Source organism: Elephas maximus, chromosome 23 (genome assembly GCF_024166365.1).
Source record: "Elephas maximus indicus isolate mEleMax1 chromosome 23, mEleMax1 primary haplotype, whole genome shotgun sequence".
NCBI classification, from domain to species: domain Eukaryota; kingdom Metazoa; phylum Chordata; class Mammalia; order Proboscidea; family Elephantidae; genus Elephas; species Elephas maximus.
Window position 1 is genome coordinate 61,427,721 of NC_064841.1, and position 21,645 is coordinate 61,449,365.

General features: G+C 44.6%; 1 protein-coding gene across 7 annotated transcripts in view; it reads left to right on the plus strand.

The window, feature by feature from the left end:
- MTUS2 (microtubule associated scaffold protein 2) overlaps window positions 1-21,645 on the plus strand; it is a 763,477-nt gene that overhangs the window by 186,697 nt on the left and 555,135 nt on the right. The window lies entirely within an intron of this gene.

Below are 21,645 nucleotides of genomic sequence, written 5' to 3' on the forward strand. Positions count from 1 at the left end.
TCATCTTCTCCCTACCACCCCACATCTGGGCCTTGCTACCTTAGCAAACTCTGATACCTTAGGATTTTTCTGGCTGGTCTTAGATACCAATGTTAGGGGCCAGGGCCTAGCCTAGCCCACTGGTGTGTCACCCCGAGGGTCAAATGAATATGAATAGATCTTGTTCTCCATTCTACCTGGAGGGAATGCAGAAGCCAGATGACTGCTGGGAACATCTCAGGAATTTGCAGAGTCATCTGGGGGTTTCCTTCTGCTCCGTTTTTGTCCTGCTCCCAAGGACACTGGCTGTAGTACTAGATGTTAGAACTGCAAGGAGCCACTCTGTGCTCACTCCCCAGGCATGCAGTGTGTGACTTCTACTTTGACTTTTATGCATCCGTCCCTGGGCGGAGGGGTGTCTTTCCTTTGCCGTTGTGTGCCTTTCTTGGGCACACGAGTTACGAAACGGGGCTTCCTCAAGCTCGTGATGTTGTAGGGATGCTTTCACAAAGCCCCTTGTCTTAGATCTAGTGCTGCTGTGACAGAAATACCACAAGGGGATGGCTTTAACAAAGAGAAATCTACTTTCTCCCAGTCTAGTGGGCTACAAGTCCAAATTCAGGGCATCAGGGGAAGGCTTTCTCTCTCTGTTGGCTCTGGAGGAAGGTCCTTCTCATCAATCCTCCCCTGATCTGGGGACATCTCAGCGCAGGAACCTCAGGTCCAAAGGATGCGCTCTGCTCCTGACGCTGCTTTCTGGGTGGTATGAGGTCCCCATGTTTCTCGGCTTGCTTCTCTTTTATATCTCAAAAGAGATTGGCTTAAGACACTATCTAATCTTGTAGATCTCATCAATATAATTGCCACTAATCCATCTCATTACATCATAGCGATAGAGTTTACAAGGCATAGGGAAATCACATCAGATGCCAAATGGTAGACAGTCATACAATACCGGGAATCATGACCTAGCCAAGTTGACAGATATATTGGGGGGACACGATTCAATCCATGACAGCCCTCTTACAGGGTTTACTCATTCTAATACTCAGTCCTCGGGCGGAGGGCCATGGGCTCAATGAGAAAACAGCCAGTAGTTTTGCCTCCCCTGTCATACCGAACTGTTTAGGGCCTCTACTCTCTATTCCTTAGGGTGTTTTTCCCAGAAGGTTCTATGGTCTCTGTGTTAGTTGCATAGTGCCGTTATAAGAGAAATACAACAGGTGAGTGGCTTTAAAGAACACAAACTGATTTTCTCACAGTGCTGGAGGCTAGAAGTCCCAATCGAGGTCTTGAACGTGCAGATTCCTTCCTTGTTGGTAGTCCCAGCAACTCCATGGTAGATGATCCTCACGTGGTGTCTGTCTTCCTCTGTGTGTGTGTGTGTGTGTGTGCGCGCGCCTGTGCACACGCATGCAATAACACGTGCGCGTGTGTGTGTGAGTCTGATCTACCCTTTGTATAACACAGTAGTGATTAGGTTTAGGTGTGACCTTCAACTGATTAATTGATTACATTAGATTCGATTGCATCATGGAAAGTAATGTGTTCTAGTTAAGGCCAGCTTCTGTCTTAGTTATCTAGTGCTGCTATAACAGAAATACCGAAAGTGGGTGGCTTTAACAAAGAGAAATTTATTTTTTCACAGTTGAGGAGGCTGGAAGTCTGAATTCAGGGTGTCAGCTCCAGGGGAAGCCTTTCTTCCTTCGTTGGCTCTGGGAGAAGGTCTGTGTCACTTTTTAGCTTCTATTCCTCAGTTCCTTGGTGATCTTCAGATGGTTTGGCATCTGTCTTCCCCCATCTCTGCTTGTTTGCTTCATGGATTGCTCAACCTGCTCTTTTATATCTCAAGAGAAATTGATTTAAGACATACTCTATGCTTTTTTTTCCTATACTTATTCTGCCTCATTAACATAACAAAGTAAACTCATTCTTAAATTTACAACATATATATTTTTTGGAGTCAATCCATAACATTCCATCCTTTGTCTGCCCCCCTGCAAATTCATGTCCTTCCCATATACAGAACACATTCACTCCATCACACCATCCTGAAAGTCTGAAATCAGCCCCAAGTCCAAAATCTCATCTTCTGAATCATCTACAGCAAATATGGATCATAACATAAATCATAACAGTGTACGGCCAGGATTTCAATACATATTTTGGGGGGACACAATTCAATCTCTAACAGTCGCTAGTATAGAAATCCCGGCAGGTCCACCTCTTCAGCCCTCCAAAGATGCCTTATCCTCTTTGGAGTATCAATGACCATAACTTAGGCTCTAGCTCACCCCCTGCTATGTGCATTGGTATTCACACACAATGCTGATCTTCTCTAACGATGCTGTCTAGTAAAGTAGCCAGAAGCCACGTGTAGCTACCAAGCACTTGAGATGTGACTGGTCCAAATTAAGGTGTTGAAAAGCAAGTATGTCACCTTGAAGACTAAGGCGTGCCTGACTCAAGCCATGGTGTTTTCAATCGCCTCATATGCATGTGAAAGCTGGATGATGAATAAGGAAGACAGAAGAATTGACACCTTTGAATTGTGATGTAGGAGAAGAATGTTGAATACCACAGACTGCCAAAAGAACCAACTATCTTTCTATCTTGGAAAAAGTACAGCCAGAATGCTCCTTAGAAGCAAGAATGGTGAGACTTTGTCTCACATACTTTGGACATGTTATCAGGAGGGATCAGTCCTTGGAAAAGGGCATCATGCTTGGTAAAGTAGAGGGCCAGCGAAAAAGACAAAGATCCTCAATGAGATGGATTGACACAGTGGCTGCAACAGTGGACTCAGACATAATGATGGTTGTGCGGATGGCACGGGACCGGGCAGTGTTTCATTCTGTTGTGCATAGGGTCACTATGTGTTGGGATCAGCTTGACAGCACTTAACAATAACAACAATAAATGTTAAGTACACACTGGAGCTTAAAGACAGTATGAAAAACAAGAATTTAAAATACCTCGTTAATAATTTTATACCGCTAACATGTTAAAAGGATAACATTTTGAGTATACTGGGCTAAGTAAAATATATTAAAATTCACTTGTTTGATTTTAATTTTTTCATTGTGGCAGCTACTGTTTTTGGGTGCTATCAAATTGACTTTTGACTCACAGGGACACTCTGTGACTGAGTAGAACTGTCCCATAGGGTTTCTTAGGCTGTAATCTTCACAGGAGCAGATCTCCAGGTCTTTCTCCTGCAGAGTGGTTGGAAGGGTTCAAACTGCCAACCTCTCAGTTAACAGCCACACACTTAACTGTTGTGCTACCAAGGCTCCTTACATGGGGCTGCTGGAAAATTTTTAAATTACGTGTATGACTTGCATTGTATTTATATAGGACAATGCTTTTATAGAGCACCAGTATCACCTGGGAACCTATAAGAAATGCAAATTCTTGGGCCCTACAGTGGGCCCACTGAGTTAGGAACTCTGGGAGTGGGGGCCCAGCAGTCCATGTTTTAATAAGCTTTCAGGAGTCTCTGTTGCCTACTCAAGCTTGAGAACCACTGCTCTTCAGCTACTCTATCTCTATCAGTTCTTAAGTCACTAGTTACCTCATTGAGGAGACCCTGGGTGGTGCAAATGGGTTAATCTGCTTGGCTGCTAACTGAAAGGTTGGAGGTTCAAGTCCACCCAGAGGCTTCTTGGAAGAAAGGCCTGTTGATCTACTTCTGACAAACCAGCCATTGAAAACCCAGTGGAGCACAGTTTACTCTGCACTCAGGGGGTCCCCATGAGTTGGAGTCAACTTGATGACAGCTAGTACTGGTTTATTTCTGAAAGCATTTACAGTGGACAGAAATGAACAAGAAGGAAATAGCCAGCTGGTAACTGTGAATGAACGCTGGGATATTAGTGTAATAACTGCTGGGACTACCAGGTTGCCTTAATAGTGCTGCTAAACGCATTGGTCTTTAATTATCACTCATGGTCAAAAGGCCTACAGGTATGATTTAGCCATGGACACTCTACCTCCAATTGCAGCAATTGTTTTCGACTGTCCTGCTTTGCCCTGGGCTCCTCTCATCTCTCTCCTTGCTTCTTTTCCTCTTTCCTGCCCCATGTGCAGTTGGCCTGACACAGAGTTTGGCTTTCCCTTTTCATTGCTCCTCGGGACAAAGGCTTGCACTCACCCTGGAGCTGTTTCTGCTCCTTGATGAACTTGAGTTAATGATGATCACTGAGTAATCGTGTGAACTTTGATGAATCCTGAATGGTGTCTGCGTTCAGCTTAGACAGAAAGGAGGGGAAGACAAGGAGAAGAATAAATCAGGGAAAGGGTGTTGAATTTGCAGTGATTTCTGAGATCTCATATAGCTGAGAATCCCTTGAGGAAAATTGAAGACTCCAAATTTGTTTTTAATTTTTTTGTTGTTTTGTGCCCTTTTTAAAAATAATTCTTTTATTTATTTTATTGTTGTTGAAAGTGTACGTAACAAAACATACACCAATTCAACAGTTTCTACACTTACAATTCAGAGACATTGATTACATTTTTCGAGTTGTGCAGCCATTCTCATCCTCCTTTTCTGCGCTGTTCCTCCCCCAATTAACATAAACTCAGTCGACCCTAAGGTTCCTATATGATCTTTTGAGTTTCTGTTGTCAGTTTGATCCCATATAGATAGATCTTAAAAGAGCATAATGCTCAAGGTGGACAGTTTTTATTAGTTAAAGCAGTATCTCTGCTGCGGACACTTCAAGCACCATTGGATCAGCGGGATCATATGGCCCAAGTGGCAGAGCGGCTTGCATGGCAGCCTTCTCTTCTTCTAGGCCTCACTCAAAACGAGCAGCTTTTCAAGTCACTTGATAAATAGGCCGGAGTAGCACACCCAAATGAGGGATAGGTTGCCTTCAAAATCCCAAGAGGCCCAGTGAGTGTTGTGCCTCCTTTTTAGTTGTGGGAGGGGCCAGATGCAATAACTTATCCTTCACTTTAGAAGGAATATCTTGACATGCCTCACGCCACTGAACCCCTAGAAGCTTCACTGGTGTGGAAGGTGCCTGAATTTTTGTGGGATTAATTTCCCACCCTCTGTCACACAAATGTTTTACCAATAAGCCCAGAGCCATTGGCACGTCTTCCTTACTAGGTTCAATCAGCATAATGTCACCAATCTAATGGACCAATGTGATGTCTTGTGGAAGGGAAAGGTGATCAAGCTTCCTGCAGACTAAATTATGACATAGGGCTGGAGATTTGACGTAGCTCTGAGGTAGGCAACTGAAGGTGTATTGCTGGCCTTGCCAGCTGAAGGCAAACTGCCTCAGTGAGACAGAGAGAAAGGGAGGGAGGGAGAGAGAAAAAGAGAGAGAGAGAAATGGGTCATATGATTATAGAGACTGGAAAGTCCCATAGCTGTGAGTCAGGTTGGAGGTTTCTCCTGACTTGCCTAGCTGCAAGGCTAAGGAACCCAAGGTCAGTAGGTCAGTCAGCAGGCCACTGGCTCACAGGCTTCAGAATCTGACAATTCCCAAGGTTGGCATGTACGCTACTGGCTCAAGTCCCAAGAACTGGAGGTCAGATGGTGAGCCAGGTGCAGGATTCAGAGTGAGAAATCCCACAAGTTTTGCCAAGAAGTCCACATATATTGGAGGAGGACCACACCCCCAAGGAATAGCAGATCTCATCATGGAGGTGATTACATTATATCAGATCTCATTAGGGAGGTAATTACATCATTACGTAGCTGCCAAACTGTATCTTAACTACCAAACCAGTAGAATCATGGCCCAGACATTTTGACACACAGCCTGAACCATCACACCTACCTGACACTGTCACCCGGTGTGGTTCACACCCCTCTGCCCCTCCCACCCCACCCTGTACCCTCCTAGTGCCGCCACTGGTGGAAGATAAGGGAAACAGAAGTAGGAATCCCTGAGTCTCGAAAATGGTTAATGAGCTAAATTGCTAACTGAAAGGTCGGTGCTTTGAATCCACCCAGGGGCACCTTAGAAGAAAGTCCTGGCCATCTAACTCTGAAAGCCACTGCAGACCCTTTGGAGCACAGTTGTACTCTGACACACATGGGATCATCATTAGTTGGAGTCAACTTGATGACAACTGCTAGAAAGAGACATAAGAACAAAAGACAGACAGAATATTTTTAGGATTGAAGGGACTTGAGCCAGTTGCTAGGCTAAGTGATGCTTATGGGCACCAGGCTGGTGTAGCTTCAGTGGGGAGCAGCAGGAACAGTGGTAGCCCTGAGACCCACGCCATGTTTGAAGGGGCAGCCACCAAACTGTGCCAGCTGACTGGGAGATTATGTTAGCTTACTTTTGCCAAATTCCAGAAGTCTGGATCTTTTTGTGAAATATGTCTAATTATGAACATTAAAAAAAAAAAAAAAGCATGTCGTACCACCTCCAAACATGTCCCTGGGCCATTTTGGTCCACAGGCTATGAGTTCATGACTTTTGGGCCACGGCATAGAGGCTGCCTTGCTGAAGAAGTTGGAGATGTAGAGCAGTGCCTCCCTACCTTAGGTGCTCAGTAGAACCCTAATGCCTAGGCCACACTCCAGACTGATGAAATCAGACTGTCTGGGCTGGCACCCAGGCATCAGTAGTGGTTAAGGCACCCTGGTGATTCCAGTGCACAGCCCAACTTGAGAACCTCTGGTATAGCGGATGAAGTAAGTGGAGGATAGATGCCCCAAAAGATCTAGGAAGTAATAGACTGAGAACCGAAGTGTAGGGAACCCCTCTGCTTCTGGTACCTGAGGAACAAAAGTAAGGATGTTTGCAGATTATGTTTAAGATTAAGGGCATGAAGACGCCGGAGCAGGAGTAAACCCAAAACAAAGTAGTTGCTGTCAAGTTGACTCCGACTCATGGTGACCCCATGTGTGTCAGAGTAGACATAGGGTTTTCAGTAGCTGATTTTTTGGAAATAGATCGCCAGGCCTTTCTTCCACGACTGCTGGGTGGACTAGAATCTCCAACCTTTAGGTTGGCAACTGAGCACATTAGCAGCTTGTGCCACCCAGGAATTCCAGAGCAAGAGTAACAGAGACTTTTATCATGCTCAGTAAGTGAGCTCATCTGCTCTTTAGCTTCTTCATTAGTAAAATGGAAATGAGCCTTGGTGGCACAATGATTAAATGCTCTTGGCTGCTAACCAAAAGCTCAGCAGTTCGAACCTACCCAGCAGCTTTGTGGGAGAAAGACCTGGCAGTCCATTTCCCTAAAGATTGTTGTTGTTAGATGCCGTCAAGTCGGCTCTGACTCATAGCAACCCTGTGTGTGAAAGAACGAAACACTGCCTGGTCCTGTGCAGTCCTCACAATCGTTATGCTTGAGCCCATTGTTGCAGCCACTGTGTCAGTCCATCTCATTGAGGGTCTTCCTCTTTTCCGCTGACCCTCTACTTTGCCAAGCATGATGTCCTTCTCCAGGGACTGGTCCCTCCTGATAACATGTCCAAAGTATGTGAGACAAAATCTCGCCATCTTTGCTTCTAAGGAGCATTCTGGCTGTACTTTGTCCAAGACAGATTTGTCCAAAACAGCGTAGAAAACCCTATAGGGAAATTCTGCTGTGTCATGTGGGGTCACTGTGAGTTGGAATAAGGGGGCCTGGTGGCACAATAGTTAAGTACTCAGCTGCTAACTGAAAGGTTGGCAGTTTGAACCCACCAGTCACTCTGAGGGAGAAAGATGGGGCAGTCTGCTTCCGTAAGGATTACAGCATTGGAAACCCTCTGGGGCAGGTCTACACTGTCCGATGGGGCATCTATGAGTTGGAATTGACTCGACGGCATTGGATTTTATGTGTCCGAATCAAGTGGATAGCACCCAACAATAACGGGCTACATCTCAGTCCGCAAAATGTACCTTTGTGTTTTTGAACATCTCCTTGCTCCTTAGGAATTAGTTTTGTATAAATTTATTATAAAACAGAAGCGTCATTCTTCCCCACAATCACCTTTTTAGAATCACTTTACCTTTCAATTTCTATCACCCCCACCAAAGTAGTGATTAATTCCTTTTGGAGAAAAGAGAAAATTAGAAAAATGAGTTTGAGGGCAAAGAGATTGATCTGGAAAAAAGTTAACATCTAAATGTACAGCACCAACAACAAAGCTTTTAGTAAACTGAACATGTTCAAAATATTTACTGAATATTGACAGCTATTTCCAAAGGTGTAATTATCACTTTGAGTACAAACATGTTAAAAGTCCATTAATTACCACATATTTAAAGAGGTGCACTTAGAGTTGACAAAGCCCGAGGCATTCCCTCAGAGGGAGTGTTTTTTATTTTTATTTTAAGGAGGGGGGATATGTATGTGTACTAAAAATTAGAGAGGGTTTTGAAGCCCTAGTGGCACAGTCATTAAACACTCAGCTGCAAACTGAATGGTCGGCGGTTTGAACCCAGCAGCTGTAAAGTTTGTAGCCTCGGAAACCATATGGGGCCGTTCTGCTCTGTCCTGTAGGTTGGCCATGAGTCAGAATAGACTGGTTGGAAATGGGTTTAATGTTTTTTTTTTGTTGTTTTTACTAATTCCGGGGGAAATAAAGTTGTAGCATTTCCCTCTGAATTTAATGTAGTTTGAAGTGATATAGGTTCCTGTCTAAAATATTGGTTTAATATGAGAACAAGTCCTGTTACAGCATGAAGGTGTTTCTGGTTCAGCTTTCCTTGTAATCAAAAGCAGTTGTTTTGTAAAACAGCCCTGCAGTGTTTTGATTCAATTGGTTTTAGACCAGATTCTAATCAAGAGATGCAAATACTTTCTTGTCAACAGTTTTACCGGCTTTGGTCTGTCTGGGAGGGAGATTTATATTGATTCCCCTGTAATTTAAGATGCTCCAGTGGGCACGCTTTATAAAATTCTTGAGGCTGGGAGAGCACCGGGGAGCCGTGATTCTGCCTGCTGGGTCAGCTGTTGGTGGGAGAAGGTGCCAGGAAACCTAGTCAGCCCCAGGAAAATCGTTGCTTAGTAATTTGGGCCTTCGGGGATGAATTCTCATCTTGCCTAAAACCTAACCAGTGCAAGAAGCTTATGGAAATGAGGCCAAGATAGTGACATCTTTTTAGAACAGAGATAAAGGCATGAGGACCATTTAAGAATGTACATGTAGCTCAGATACACGACTGGGAAAGACAAAAAGAATTGGCATCCCACTGAACATCTGTTCATGGTGATGGAAGATTTGGCAGTGGATACTGGTGATGGTTGCACACATGATGAGTATAATGAATGCTATTGAATTGTACATGTAAAAAATGTTGAATGGGCAAATGTGTTATGTATCATATCGTCATGAGTCTGAACCAACTCAATGGCAACTGGTTTGGTTTTTAGTTTGGATGTGAGAGCTGGACACTGAAAACGGAAGACCGAACAAGAACCGACGCCTTTGAATTGCGACATTGGCAAAGAATATTGAGTATACCATGGACTGCCAGAAAAATGAACAAATCAATCTTGGAAGAAGTACAGCCAGAATGTTCCTCAGAAACAAAGATAGTGAGATTTCATCTCATGTAATTTGGACATGTTATCAGGAGGGACCAGTCCCTGGAGAAGGACATCATGCTTAGTAAATTAGAGGGTCATCGAAAGAGAGAAAGACCCTCAACGAAATAGATTTACACAGTCGCTGCAGTGATGGGCTCAAGCATAGCAATGATTGTAAGGATGGCACAGAACCAGGCAGTGTTTTGTTCTGTTGTACATATATAGGGTTGCTATGAGTCAGAACTGATTCCACAGCACCTAACAATAACAACCCACAGCACCTAACAATAACAACAACATGTAAAATATAAATATCTCTTGATTTGCTGGGTCCCCTTGCCCTGCTAGGGTGAAAGCCCCTTGAGAGCAGGAATGCCATTTTATTTGCCAGTTTGTTCTCAGTTTACAGCCTAGGAAATCTTATGGACCAGTACTACTCTGTCAGCTACTCTGTTGCTATGAGTTGGAATCAACTTGACAGCACCTAACAACAACAACAAAAGATGTTGGTGAGTGGCTTTCTGACAAGGTGACGTTTAATCAGAGACCCAAAGGTGAATTTGCCTTTGTATATTTTGTATTCTGCCTTCTCTTGCCTTCTCAGGGATCACGCACTGTTATTATCTCCCATTTTTCTCTTTGATGGCTTCTTCCCGTCCAAATTTAAACACATCTGTTTAAGAGCTCCGGTGGCACAGTGGTTAAGTGCTTGGCTGGTAACTGAAAGGTCAGCAGTTCAAACCCACAAGCCGTTCTACAGGAGAAAGATGTAGAGCCTGCTTCTGTGAAGATTTACAGCCTTGGAAACCCTATGGGACAGCTCACCTCTGTCCTATTGCGTCACTGTCATGGATTGAATTATGTCCCCCCAAAATGTGTGTATTAACTTGGTTAGGCCATGATTACCAGTATTCTGTGGTTGTCCTCCACTTTGTGATCATAATTTTATGTTAAAGAGGATTAGGGTGGATTGTAACACCACCTTTACCCAGGTCGCATCCCTGATCCAATGTAAAGGGAGTTTCCCTGGGGTGTGGCCTGCACCAACTTTTATCTCTCAGAAGATGAAAGAAGAGGGAAGTGGGCAGAGAGGGGGACCTCATACCACCAAGAAAGCAGCACCAGGAGCAGAGCACATCCTTTGGACCTAGGATCCCTGTGCCTGAGAAGCTCCTTGACTGTGGAAAGATTGAGGACAAGGACCTTCACCCAGAGCTGACAGAGAGAGAAAGCCTTCCTCTGGAGCTGACGCCTTGAATTTGGACTACTAGACTGTGAGAAAATAAATTTCTCTTTGTTAAAGCCATCCACTTGTGGTATTTCTGTTATAGCAGCACTAGATGACCAAGACAGTCACTGTGAGTTGGAATCGACTAGGCCACAGTGGGTTATATGTTTGACACCTTAGAAGCAAGTAAGGAAGAAAAGAAGGAAGGAAGGAAAGAAAACAGAAAAAATGAAAACCCCTTGGGACTCCCCTCTTTCTCCTGGTACTTCCCGATGGTCCAATTTCCCATCCCAGCCACACTTTTTTTTTTCTCTCTAATCATGAATTATTATTATTTTTTTTTATTGTGCTGTAAGTGAAAGTTTACAATTCAAGTCAGTTTCTCATACAAAAATGTATACACACATTGTTATGTGACCCTCGTTGCTATCCCTACAATGAGACAACACACTCCTCCTTTCCACCCCGTATCTCCCATGTCCATTCAGCCAGCTCCTGTCCAACTCTGCCTTCTCATCTCACCTCCGGACAGGAGCTGCCCACATAGTCTTTGTGTCTACTTGAGCTGAGAAGCACGCTCCTCACCGGTATCATTTTATGTCTTATACTCCAGTCTAATCTTTGTCTGAAGAGTTGGCTTTGGGAATGGTTTTAGTTTTGGGCCGACAGTCTGGAGGCCATGACCTGTGGGGTCCCTCCAGTCTCAGTAAGACCATTAAGTCTGGGCTTTTTACTAGAACTTGAGGCCTGCATCGCACTTTTCCCCTGCTTCCTCAGGGATTCTCTGCTGTGTTCCCTGTCAGGGCAATCGTTGGTGGTATCCGGGTACCATCTAGTTTTTCTGGTCCCAGCCAGCTACACTTAGTAAATGAGTTCTCCAGTCTTGCTTCTTCCGCTTCCTCATTCCATAGTCCACTGAAATTTGCTTTGAACTCTACCAAAACTGTCTTGTCAAGGTCTTTAGCTCCTTAAAAAAAAAAACTGGACACTAAATCTGGTGGAACGTTTTCAGTCCTTGTTCATTTTGCTGCCTACAGCACTCCTCTTTGAAACACTAGCTTCTTTTGCATTCTGCCTGTAACAGCAGATGCTGCTAGTTTTTTCCCTACACCTGTGTTTTTTTTTCCAGTCTCCTTTGTAAATTCTTCTACTCTTATTTAGTCCTACATCCCCTTCTCTTTTTCCTCCTATATGCTCATCCTAGGTGGTTTCATCCGTTCGCATGGTTTAAATGTTGCTGTCAGCTGCAGCGAAGTCAGCCCTGACTCATGGTGACCACCTGTACAATGGAACAAAACACTGCTCATTTCTTCGCCAGCCCCATGATCGGTTGTGGTTTGGGCTGTCGTGATCCATAGGGCTTTTATTGGCTGATTTTTGGAAGTAGATCTCCAGGCCTTTCTTCCTAGCCCATCTTAGTCTGGAAGCTCCCCTGAAACCTGTCCAACATCATAGCAACAGGCAAGCCTCCACTGACAGATGAGTGGTGCATGAAGTGATTGGCCGGGAATCGAACCTGGGTCTTCTGCATGAAAGGCCAGTATTCTACCATTGAACCACCACTGCCCCCATTGTTTAAATAGCCATCCAGAAAGCCACCCATAAACTCCAAATACGCATTTGCAGCCTGTATCTCTTAGCTTATCATGAAATTTCATATAGTCATCCACCAGCGTTTTCAATGAGTATCTCCTGCATACCTGAGTCTCAGCCTGTCACAACCAGTTAGTTCATTGTTCTTGCTGAGCCTCCTGTGCGGCTGATTAGCACTACCATATTAGATACACATTCACTCAAGCCAGACCTGAGTGTCATCCTTGACCCCACAACTGGTCCCTCACCAAGTTTCGCCATTTTGGCTCCTAAGTAGCCGTGAATCTGTCTGCTCCTTTCTCTCTGCTGTCACTGTCCTCTCTGCTGGACTCCTGCAGCGGCCTCCCAGTCCTTCTCCTTCCCTCCCAGCCCACCTCCTCTAGTCCATCCCATGCTGCAGCCACGGCAGTCTTCTCCAGACGCAGACTTGGTCACAACACCGCTCTGCTGCTCCCTTCAACAGCTCCCCGAGGACCTTAGGATAGGGTCGGATGTGTACCATGGTTCACCACGCTTCCGATGCACGGATGCACCTTTCATTCCTTCTCACAGTCTTTGCTCAGGCCGTCCTGAATGGCTTTCAATTCCCGGATAGCACTGTGCTCTTTCTTGCCTCGGAAATTTTCCCCATGCTTTTCTTTTTTCCTGCGGTGCTTGCTGTCAGGACTTTGGTTTCAGAGAGAGAGAGGGAGAGATACATGATAGATAGACAGACAGATAGATAGATCGATTGATTGATAGATCAATCCCTCTCACCTGGTGGCTGCCAGGCGCAGGTGATGAGGCCTTGGGGTTGTCACAGGCTTACGACCAGGCAGGCCCTTCTGCAGAAGGCTTTCTGCCTTGTTTTGCCATTAGGTGCTGTCAAGTTGATTCGGACTCACAGTGACTCTGTGTGTTAGAGCAGAACCGCTCCATGGGGTTTTTTAGGCTGAGTCGGAATTGACTGGGTGGCAACAGGTTTTGGTTTTTTTGGTTTCCTCTTTAAGGGAGTACATCACTAGGACTTTATCCTACAGAGCCACTGCACGGGTTCGAACAGCCAGCCTTTCAGATAGCAGCCAAGCACTTAACTGTAACTTTCTGTCTTATTTCCTCTTTATTCCTAGCACCGGTACCATCTTTGGCACAAAATAGATGCTCAATATATCTTCAGAGAGTGGACCAACCAAGATCATCAGCTGAGCTCCTGCGGACAGTGGGAAGACCTCAGTCACCAGGGCTGTGGCTGAGGGACCTCTTGCACCTTCCTCAGGGCTGAGGGGGACATGGAGCTCTTTGGGGAAGCAGCACATACAAGGTGCCACCCCCAATACCGCAGAAACTGGATGGAGGTGCAAGTCTCAGCACAGCTCCGATCCTAGTGCTCGCTTATCCGCAAATCAGAAACCACAGGTTTTACCTGCTGAACTGGGCAAATTTTTATTGAGGTCCTGTTACGTGGAAAGGGAGCCTGGGTGGCGCAAACGGTTTGTGATCGGTTGCTAACCCGTAGGTGGGCAGCTTGAGCCCACCCAGCAGTTCCATGGAAGAAAGGCCCAGTGATCTGCTACCATAAAGATTATAGCCAAGAGAACCCTATGGAGCACAGTTCTGTACTAACCTACTCTAACACATGGTGTTGCCGTTAGTCAGAATTGACTCGAATTGACTCGATGGTAACCAATTTGATTTTGGGTTTTTGATTGTGTCTCTAGACTGTAAATAGACATTTTGCCGGGCCACTCTTACTCTTCACTCTTGGCATCATCTGACCTATGGCTTTTGGGACAATAGCCTGCTAGAATCTCCAGTCTGCCACCTGGAGTTAGACTTGCCAGCCCCTCACAATCTCATGAGCCAGTTCCTTGAATTAAATCTCTCTCTCTCCCTATTTACATATCTATCTCACTGGTTCTGTTTTTCTAGAGACTAAGACAGCATGGCACAGGCAGAAAGAGCATGGCCAATGGCCTTGGGCCATAGTCGAGTTTGAACTCCAAATTGACTTTGGAGGATGTAAACCGGGTACATACCTGTTCCCTTTCTCTATTAATGATACCAATGTCTTGCCACCCCTGCTTCTTCTTGAACCACAGTGAACCTGGCGCTGTTCACCTCATTCATCAGAGCACTTCTGTGTACTGGGGGCAGTCCGCTGAGCACAGTCGTCTCTCTAGGAATGTGAACCACGAGATGATGCTGGAAAGGAACACCATTATGGCATCTCTCCTTTCAGAATGAAGCTATTTCCGTGTCCTGGCAGATGGCCCATAGTAACGATCCTCTTCTGTGATTACAGCCAATTCTTTTAAAGATGAAGCTCTGCCGACGGGGTGTTTTCCCAAGTCCCTTACTATACAAGGAGTCAGCTTCTGGAGCAGAAACTAAATATTTATTCACTGTTGATGGGCTGGACGTTCTAGAGTAGAGAGAAAGGAGGTGGTATAATTAGAGGATAGGAGCCCTGGTGGCGCAATGGTTATGCACTTGCCTGCTCACTGAAAGGCTGGCAGTTCAAACCCACACAGTGGCTCCTGCTGAATCCTGCCGAATAATGTAAAAGCCATTCAGTCATTTCAGGGAGAACGTTCTGTTGAGTCTGCAGGCGTCCAGTACAACCATCTCTTTAGATCCCTTACATATTAAATTTAAGTTTAAACTGAAAAGCCATGCTATAGATCTTGTTGTTGAATTTCATAATGTCGCTTCCGTTCTTCATTCAAGTTATCCATATGTTCACACTTTGGACCAGTTTCCTTTAAGTCGCTGTTGTTAGGTGCCGCTGAATCAACTCTGACTCATAGTGACCCCATGTGACAGAGTAGAACTGCTCCACAGGATTTCTCAGATTGTAATCTTTATGGGAGCAGACTGCCAGGTCTTTTCTTTCATGGAGCCATGGGGTGGGTTCAAACCGCCAATCTTTTGGTTAGCTGCTGAACCATTGCCCCACCAGGGCACCTTTTTCTGTAAGTAGTTCATGAAGTGGCTTTAAAATTTTAACTTCTTTTACCGTATTTTTACACAAATAACGTGGCCTTCTATGTTTATTTGCTAACCATGCCCTCCCCTCCAAGGTATTTTCGTAAGCATGCTATGTTAATGTTTTTACAGCAACATGTAAAAAAAAAATTGGCATAGCGCTGCTTGTAAAAATTCCTCCCGGGAGGGAGGGTGGGTTGGCAAACAAATGTAGAAGGTGTGCGTTATTTACGTAAAAATATGGTATATGACAAAAGGCTTCTAAGACAAAGATGTAATCCCCTGCCCACCCTTCCAATTCTAAGTCCTACTTCTCAGAGGCAACCTTTTCTGGTCATTGGGCTGTTCCTTCTGGTATCTGTCTTCAGCATTCTAAAAATAAACCTGCTTCTATTTTTTTTTTTTTTTTTAAATAAATCAATCTTGGACATTTTCAGGTGGTTTCTCATCACGGTAGTGGGGAATCCAGCTCTCTTACTGCATACCCCCGCTGTTTCCCTTTCCCCGGCTTTCCAAATTTTGGGTAAGTCAGCAGCAAACATTTGCATTATGTGACTGTTTCATGGAATGTATTGTTGGGCCCATTAGTGCGCTATGATGATTCATTGGTTTTCTCAGGCAGCTTTTTTTTTTTTTTTTGAGTTTTTTTCCTCTAAGCTTAATAAGGAGTCCCTGCTGGTGCAAATGGTTAAGTGCCCAACTACTAACCAAAAGATTGGCAGTTTGTACCCACCCAGAAGCACCTCAGAAGACAGGCCTGGCAATCTGCTTCAGAAAGCAGATTGGAGCAGTTCTGCTCTGCACACACGGAGTTGCCATGAGCTGGAGTCAACAACCAACAGCACCAACACAATGTTAATAAATGCCACATGGAGTAGACCTTGCTGGTTGCTGCCCCAAAGCCCTTTCCTCCTGTGTCGTGCTGGCTGAATCCAGAGTCTGTTCTTCACCACTTGACTCAGTAACTCCTAATTAAGCGAAATCAGTCAGTGGGGTCCCGTTCCACTGCCATGTGAGAGAAAGCCTGTAGGAGGTGCCATCCGGGGAAGATCTCTTTGTTTTTAGCAAGATCAGCAAGGAAGAGATGGCCTTCCTGATCTCTGGGAGAAACTTCAGGGCTCCAAGACACCAGCTGCCCTTGAGTCAACTGTAACTCATGGCAACCCCATGTGTGTCAGAGCAGAACTGTGTTCCATAAAACTTTCCGTGCCTGATTTGTCATAAGGCCTTTATTCTGAGATATCTTTGGGTGGACTTGAACCACCAACCTTTCCATTAGCAGCTAAGCACATTAACTGTTTGTTCCAGCCAGGGACTTTGCAGAACACTTAGTAAACACAAAATATCCAAGTGCATCCAGCCCTCCATTGCGTCTTTCTCACTGGGTTCTCCTTCCACAACCTCTGTTCTTCTTGCTCCAGCCTGAACTGGTTTGTCCCTGGGTCTGGGGCACTACATTTTTTCCTGGGGTTTTTCTTTGATTTCACCCAGTCCTGGCTCCCCTGTCTTCTTTCTTGATTTACATATTCATTTTGCAGAAGCATGTTCTTTAGAGGTATGGGAAATACTCATATATTTGAATTTACTGCATGTTTAAAAATACGTTTAATCTGTCCTCACACTTGATATGGTAGTTTAGCAAGATACAGAATTCTAAGTGAAAATGATTATTTCTTGGCATTGCTCCCCTGACTTCAGATATTTGTTAGTGCTGCTCAGAAGTCTGTTTCTAGTGCCATTCCTGTTACCTGAGATCTATTCTCTATCTGGAAGTTTTAGGACCTTCTTTTCATTCCTTGTTAGTTGCCATCCAGTTGGCTCTGACTCATGGTGACCCCATGTATGACAGAATGAGACATTACCAGGCTTTGTGCCATCTTCATGATCATTGGTGTGTTTCAGTCCATTGTGGTGACCACCATGTCAGTTCATCTTGTTGAGGGTTTTCCTCAACTTTGCTGGCTCTCTGCTTTACCAAACATGATGTTCTTCTTATGGATTAGTCCTTCCTGATGATGTGTCTAAAGTAAGCAAGTCGAAGTATTGGACAGTATTCTGTGATCTGTAGGGTTTTTGTTGGCTCATTTTTGGAAAAAAAATATCTGAGTTGTCAAGGATTTCATTTTACTTGAATCCACAATCAACGCCCATGGAAGCAGCAGTCAAGAAATCAAACAACGCATTGCATTGGGCAAATTTGCTGCAAAAGACCTCTTTAAAGTGTTCAAAAGCAAAGATGTCACTTTGAGGACTAAGGCACACTTGACCTAAGCCATGATATTTTCAGTCGCCTTGTATGTATGTGAAAGCTGGACGATGAATAAAGGTAGACTGAAGAAGAACTGATGCCTTTGAATCATGGTGTTGACAAAGAATATTGAATATACCATGGACTGCCAGAAGAACAAACAAGTCTGTCTTGGAAGAAGTACAGCCATAGTGCTCCTTGGAAGTGAGGGTGTTGACACTTTCTTTCATGTACTTTGGACATGTTATCAGGAGGGATCAGTCCTTCGAGAAGAACATCATGCTTGGTAAAGCAGAGGGTCAGCAAAAAAGTGGAAGACCCTTGATAAGATGGATTGACGCAGTGGCTGCTACAGTGGTCTCAAACATAGCAATGATTGTGAGGATAGCACAGGGCTGGCAAGTGTTCCATTCTGTTGTACCTAGGGTCCCTGTGAGTCAGAAATGACTCCACAGCATCTAACAACAACAACAATAGATTTCGAGGCCTTCCTTCCTGGTCTGTCCTAGTCTGGAAGCTCTGTTGAAACCTGTCTACCATGGGTGACTCTTCTGGTATTTGAAATACTCCCAGCATAGCTCCCAGCATCATAGCGACATGCAAACCACCACAGTATGACAAACTGACAAACAGGTGGTGGCTTTTATTCCCAGGACACTTGAATTACGTTATGCTTGCCTTGCAAAATGCAAATTTTTGTGTTCTTCACCATTGAGAATTTTCTTGTACTGTTTCCTTGGTAATTCTCCTTCCTTGTTTTCTTGTTCTTTTATTTTTCCCTGCATTTCTATTAGAATTTAGACCTCCTGGATCAATCCTGTAATTATTATTTTCTCTTTTTTCTTTCAGTTTCTCCTTTTTCATTGTTCTAATTTTTTGGAAATTTTCTAGACTTTACCTTTAAAACTTACTGTTCTTACACTGTAATGTTCACATTTTTAATTGTACAGGCTCTTTTTTATTCCCTGACTGTCCTTTCTGTAGCACTCTATTCTTGCTTTATGGAGATTCTTATTGCCCTGAAGATATGAATTAGAATTTTATAATGTTTTATTCTGTGCTTCAACTAGTGAATGGATAAACAAACCACGGTGCATCCATACACTGGAATGCTTGTTGTTGTGGGTGCCATCGAGTGGATTCCAACTCACTCAGACTCCATGTGACAGAGTAGAACCAGCCCATAGGATTTTCTAGGCTATGACCTGTATGGAAGAAGATTACCAAGTCTTTCTCCTGTGGAGCTGGTGGGTGGGTTCAAACTGTCAACCTTTCAGTTAGCAACCAAGTGCTTAACCATTGTGCCACCAGGGCTCTTTAAGAACAAACTATTCATACATGCAGTCATGTGGAGGAAGTCAGACTCATCTGATTGTATTTATCTGACGTTCTGGAAAAAGCAAAACTTTAGGGGTGGAGAGCGGATCAGTATTTGCCAGCAGTTTGCGGTAGAGGAGGGGTTAATTTACAAAGGGGTAGCGTGAGAGAAGTTTGAATTCACTGTAATGGTGGTTACTCTATGCGTGTGTACAGGCATACAGAACTGTGCACCAGAAGTAAATTTTATTGTATGTAAATTAAAATATTAAAAAAAAATTCTCTTATTTTCCGTATTTTTTAAAGCCTTCTTTTTTTTTCTTTTAATTGAAGGCTTTTTGGCATGGTTGTTAATTCTCAGCTGTTCCTATTTAAGGGTGAAGCACTGAAAGTTGATTGGAAGCTGTATGGGTGTGTGCACTTATTACTGCTACATAATGTTTGCCTGTGCTCTGCTTTAGGTATCGAGAGATGTCGTTGTTGGGTGCCTTCGAGTCAATTCCAACTCGTGTTGTTGTTTGGTGCCGTTGAGTCAGTTCCAACTCACAGTGACCCCATGCACAACAGAACAAAATACTGCTTGGCCCTGCACTGTCCTCATAATCATTGTTATGCTTGAGCTCGTTGTTGCAGCCACTGTGTCAGTCCATCTCGTTGAAGGTCTTCCTCTTTTTCGCTGACCCTCTGCTTTACCAAGCGTGATGTTTCTCCAGTGATGGTCACTCCTGATAACATGTCCAAAGTATATGAGACGAAGTCTTGTTATCCTTGCTTCTAAGAAGCATTCTGGCTGTACTTCTTCCAAGACAGATTTATTCATTCTTTTGGCAGTCTGTGGTATATTCAATATTCTTTGCCAACTGTAATTCAAAGGCGCCGATTCTTCTTTGGTCTTCCTTATTCATTGTCCAGCTTTCTGGAGCCCTGGCGGCACAGTGGGTGAGAACTATGACTGCTAACCGAAAGGTCAGTAGCTCAAATTCACCAGCTGCTCCTTGGAAACCCTATAGGGCAGTTCTACTCTGTCCTATAGGGTGCTGTGAGTCAGAATCGACTCGACAACAGTGAGTTCGTGGGTTCTGAGATTCCAACTCATAGCAACCCCATTTGACAGAGTAGAACTGCATCATAGAGTTTTCTAGGCTGTAGTCTTTATGGAGGAGCCCTGGTGGCACAGTGGTGGAGTTCGGCTGCTAACTAAAAGGTTGGCAGTTCAAATCCATGAACCGCTCCTTGGAAACCCTATGGGGCAGTCCTTCTCTGTCCTATAGGGTTTGCTATGAGTCAAAATTGACTTGATGGCAGCAAGTTTTTTTTTTGTTTTTTGTTTTAATCTTTATGGAAGCAGGTCTCCAGGTCTTTCTCCCACGGAGCCTATGGGTGGGTTTGAATGGCCAACCTTTGGATTAGCAGCCAGGAGCTTAACTGTTGGCGCCACCAGTGTATTGAGAGTATGGAGGATGAAAAGCTATAAAATGTTTACATGTGCACACACGCACACACACGAAGCAGTAGCAAATCACTGTTACCATTTCCTCTTTTCTAGATTGATTATCTTTTTCTTCTTCCCTTGAATGCCCTCTGGTTTCCCCTTTCCTTATCTTTCCTCCTCGTGTAGCCTCCTTGGGCTGGCGGGGACGGGGGATGTCTGTGTTTTGATGGGGTGTGGAGAATTATCATCATTTGTCCCATATGACTTTATTCTTTTCACCTTAATGAGGGGACGTGGTGTCAGGAATTCTATTTACCTCCTTCCCCTTCCTGGCACTCCTCAGGATGAGGGGCTTTGGGCCTTTGCAGGCTGGTGTCACTTGAATCTCCTCCCCTGGGGGTTGGAAACCCTGGCTTTCAGGCTTCTACTCTGAGCTGGTAGGGCGCCCTGCTCACCTGCTCATGGACAGGTTTCCTCTGGCTCACTTATGCCACCTCCTGACACCCAGCTATGCTCCAGGGGAAAGCTGTCCCCAACTGGATTCTTTGTTTTCTCCTCACCTTTGTAGCTGTTCTCACACTTCTGGTCAGCTCAGGACTACTGTCTCTGGTTAGGGGGACAGTGGTGGTTTTTGTTGCTGTTGTTGTTGGGTGCCATCTAGTTGATTCTTACCCATAGTGACCCCATGTGACAGAATACAACTGCCTCAAAGGGCTTTTTTTGGCTGTAATGTTTATGGGAGCAGATCACCAGGTCTTCCTTTCGCAGAGCTACTGGGTGAGTTCGAACCTCTGACCTTTCAGTTAGCAGTCAGGCCTTAATTACTTCACCACCAGGGCTCCTGGGAGAAGGGTCCCCCTCACCCCCTACCCTGATCCCTGTTTCTGTTGAGTCGATTCCAACTCATAGTGACCATATGGGACAGAGTAGAACTGTCTTATAGGGTTTCCAAGGCTGTGATCTTTACAGAAGCAGACTGCCACATCTTTCTCCCGCAGAGTGGCTGGTGAGTTTGAACCGCTGATCTTTTAAACCAATACGTCTCCAGGGCTCCTCGGGAAAAGGGTAATTGCGTGTAAACGTGCTAGTCCTAGCAGTTGGATCAAGGCTGGCTGACTGCCCTTGAAGATGTTGGCCGGATGAACAGTCAGAGGGCAGAGGCTTTCCTGCAAGCTGCCGGGCCCACACTCTCGGGAGGGCCTGTTAGGATGAGTGCTCTTAGTGGATTTATCCAAGGAACGGACCCTTCTTGTGCTTACAACAGATGCGTCCGTCTCATACATATAAGAGGCTGTGAATCATGCAATGAAATTGGCTAATTAGCTTTTTTTTTTTAAATGTGTGACATGAGACGTATGGAATTTCTTTGAGAGACTCTGATGGCAGC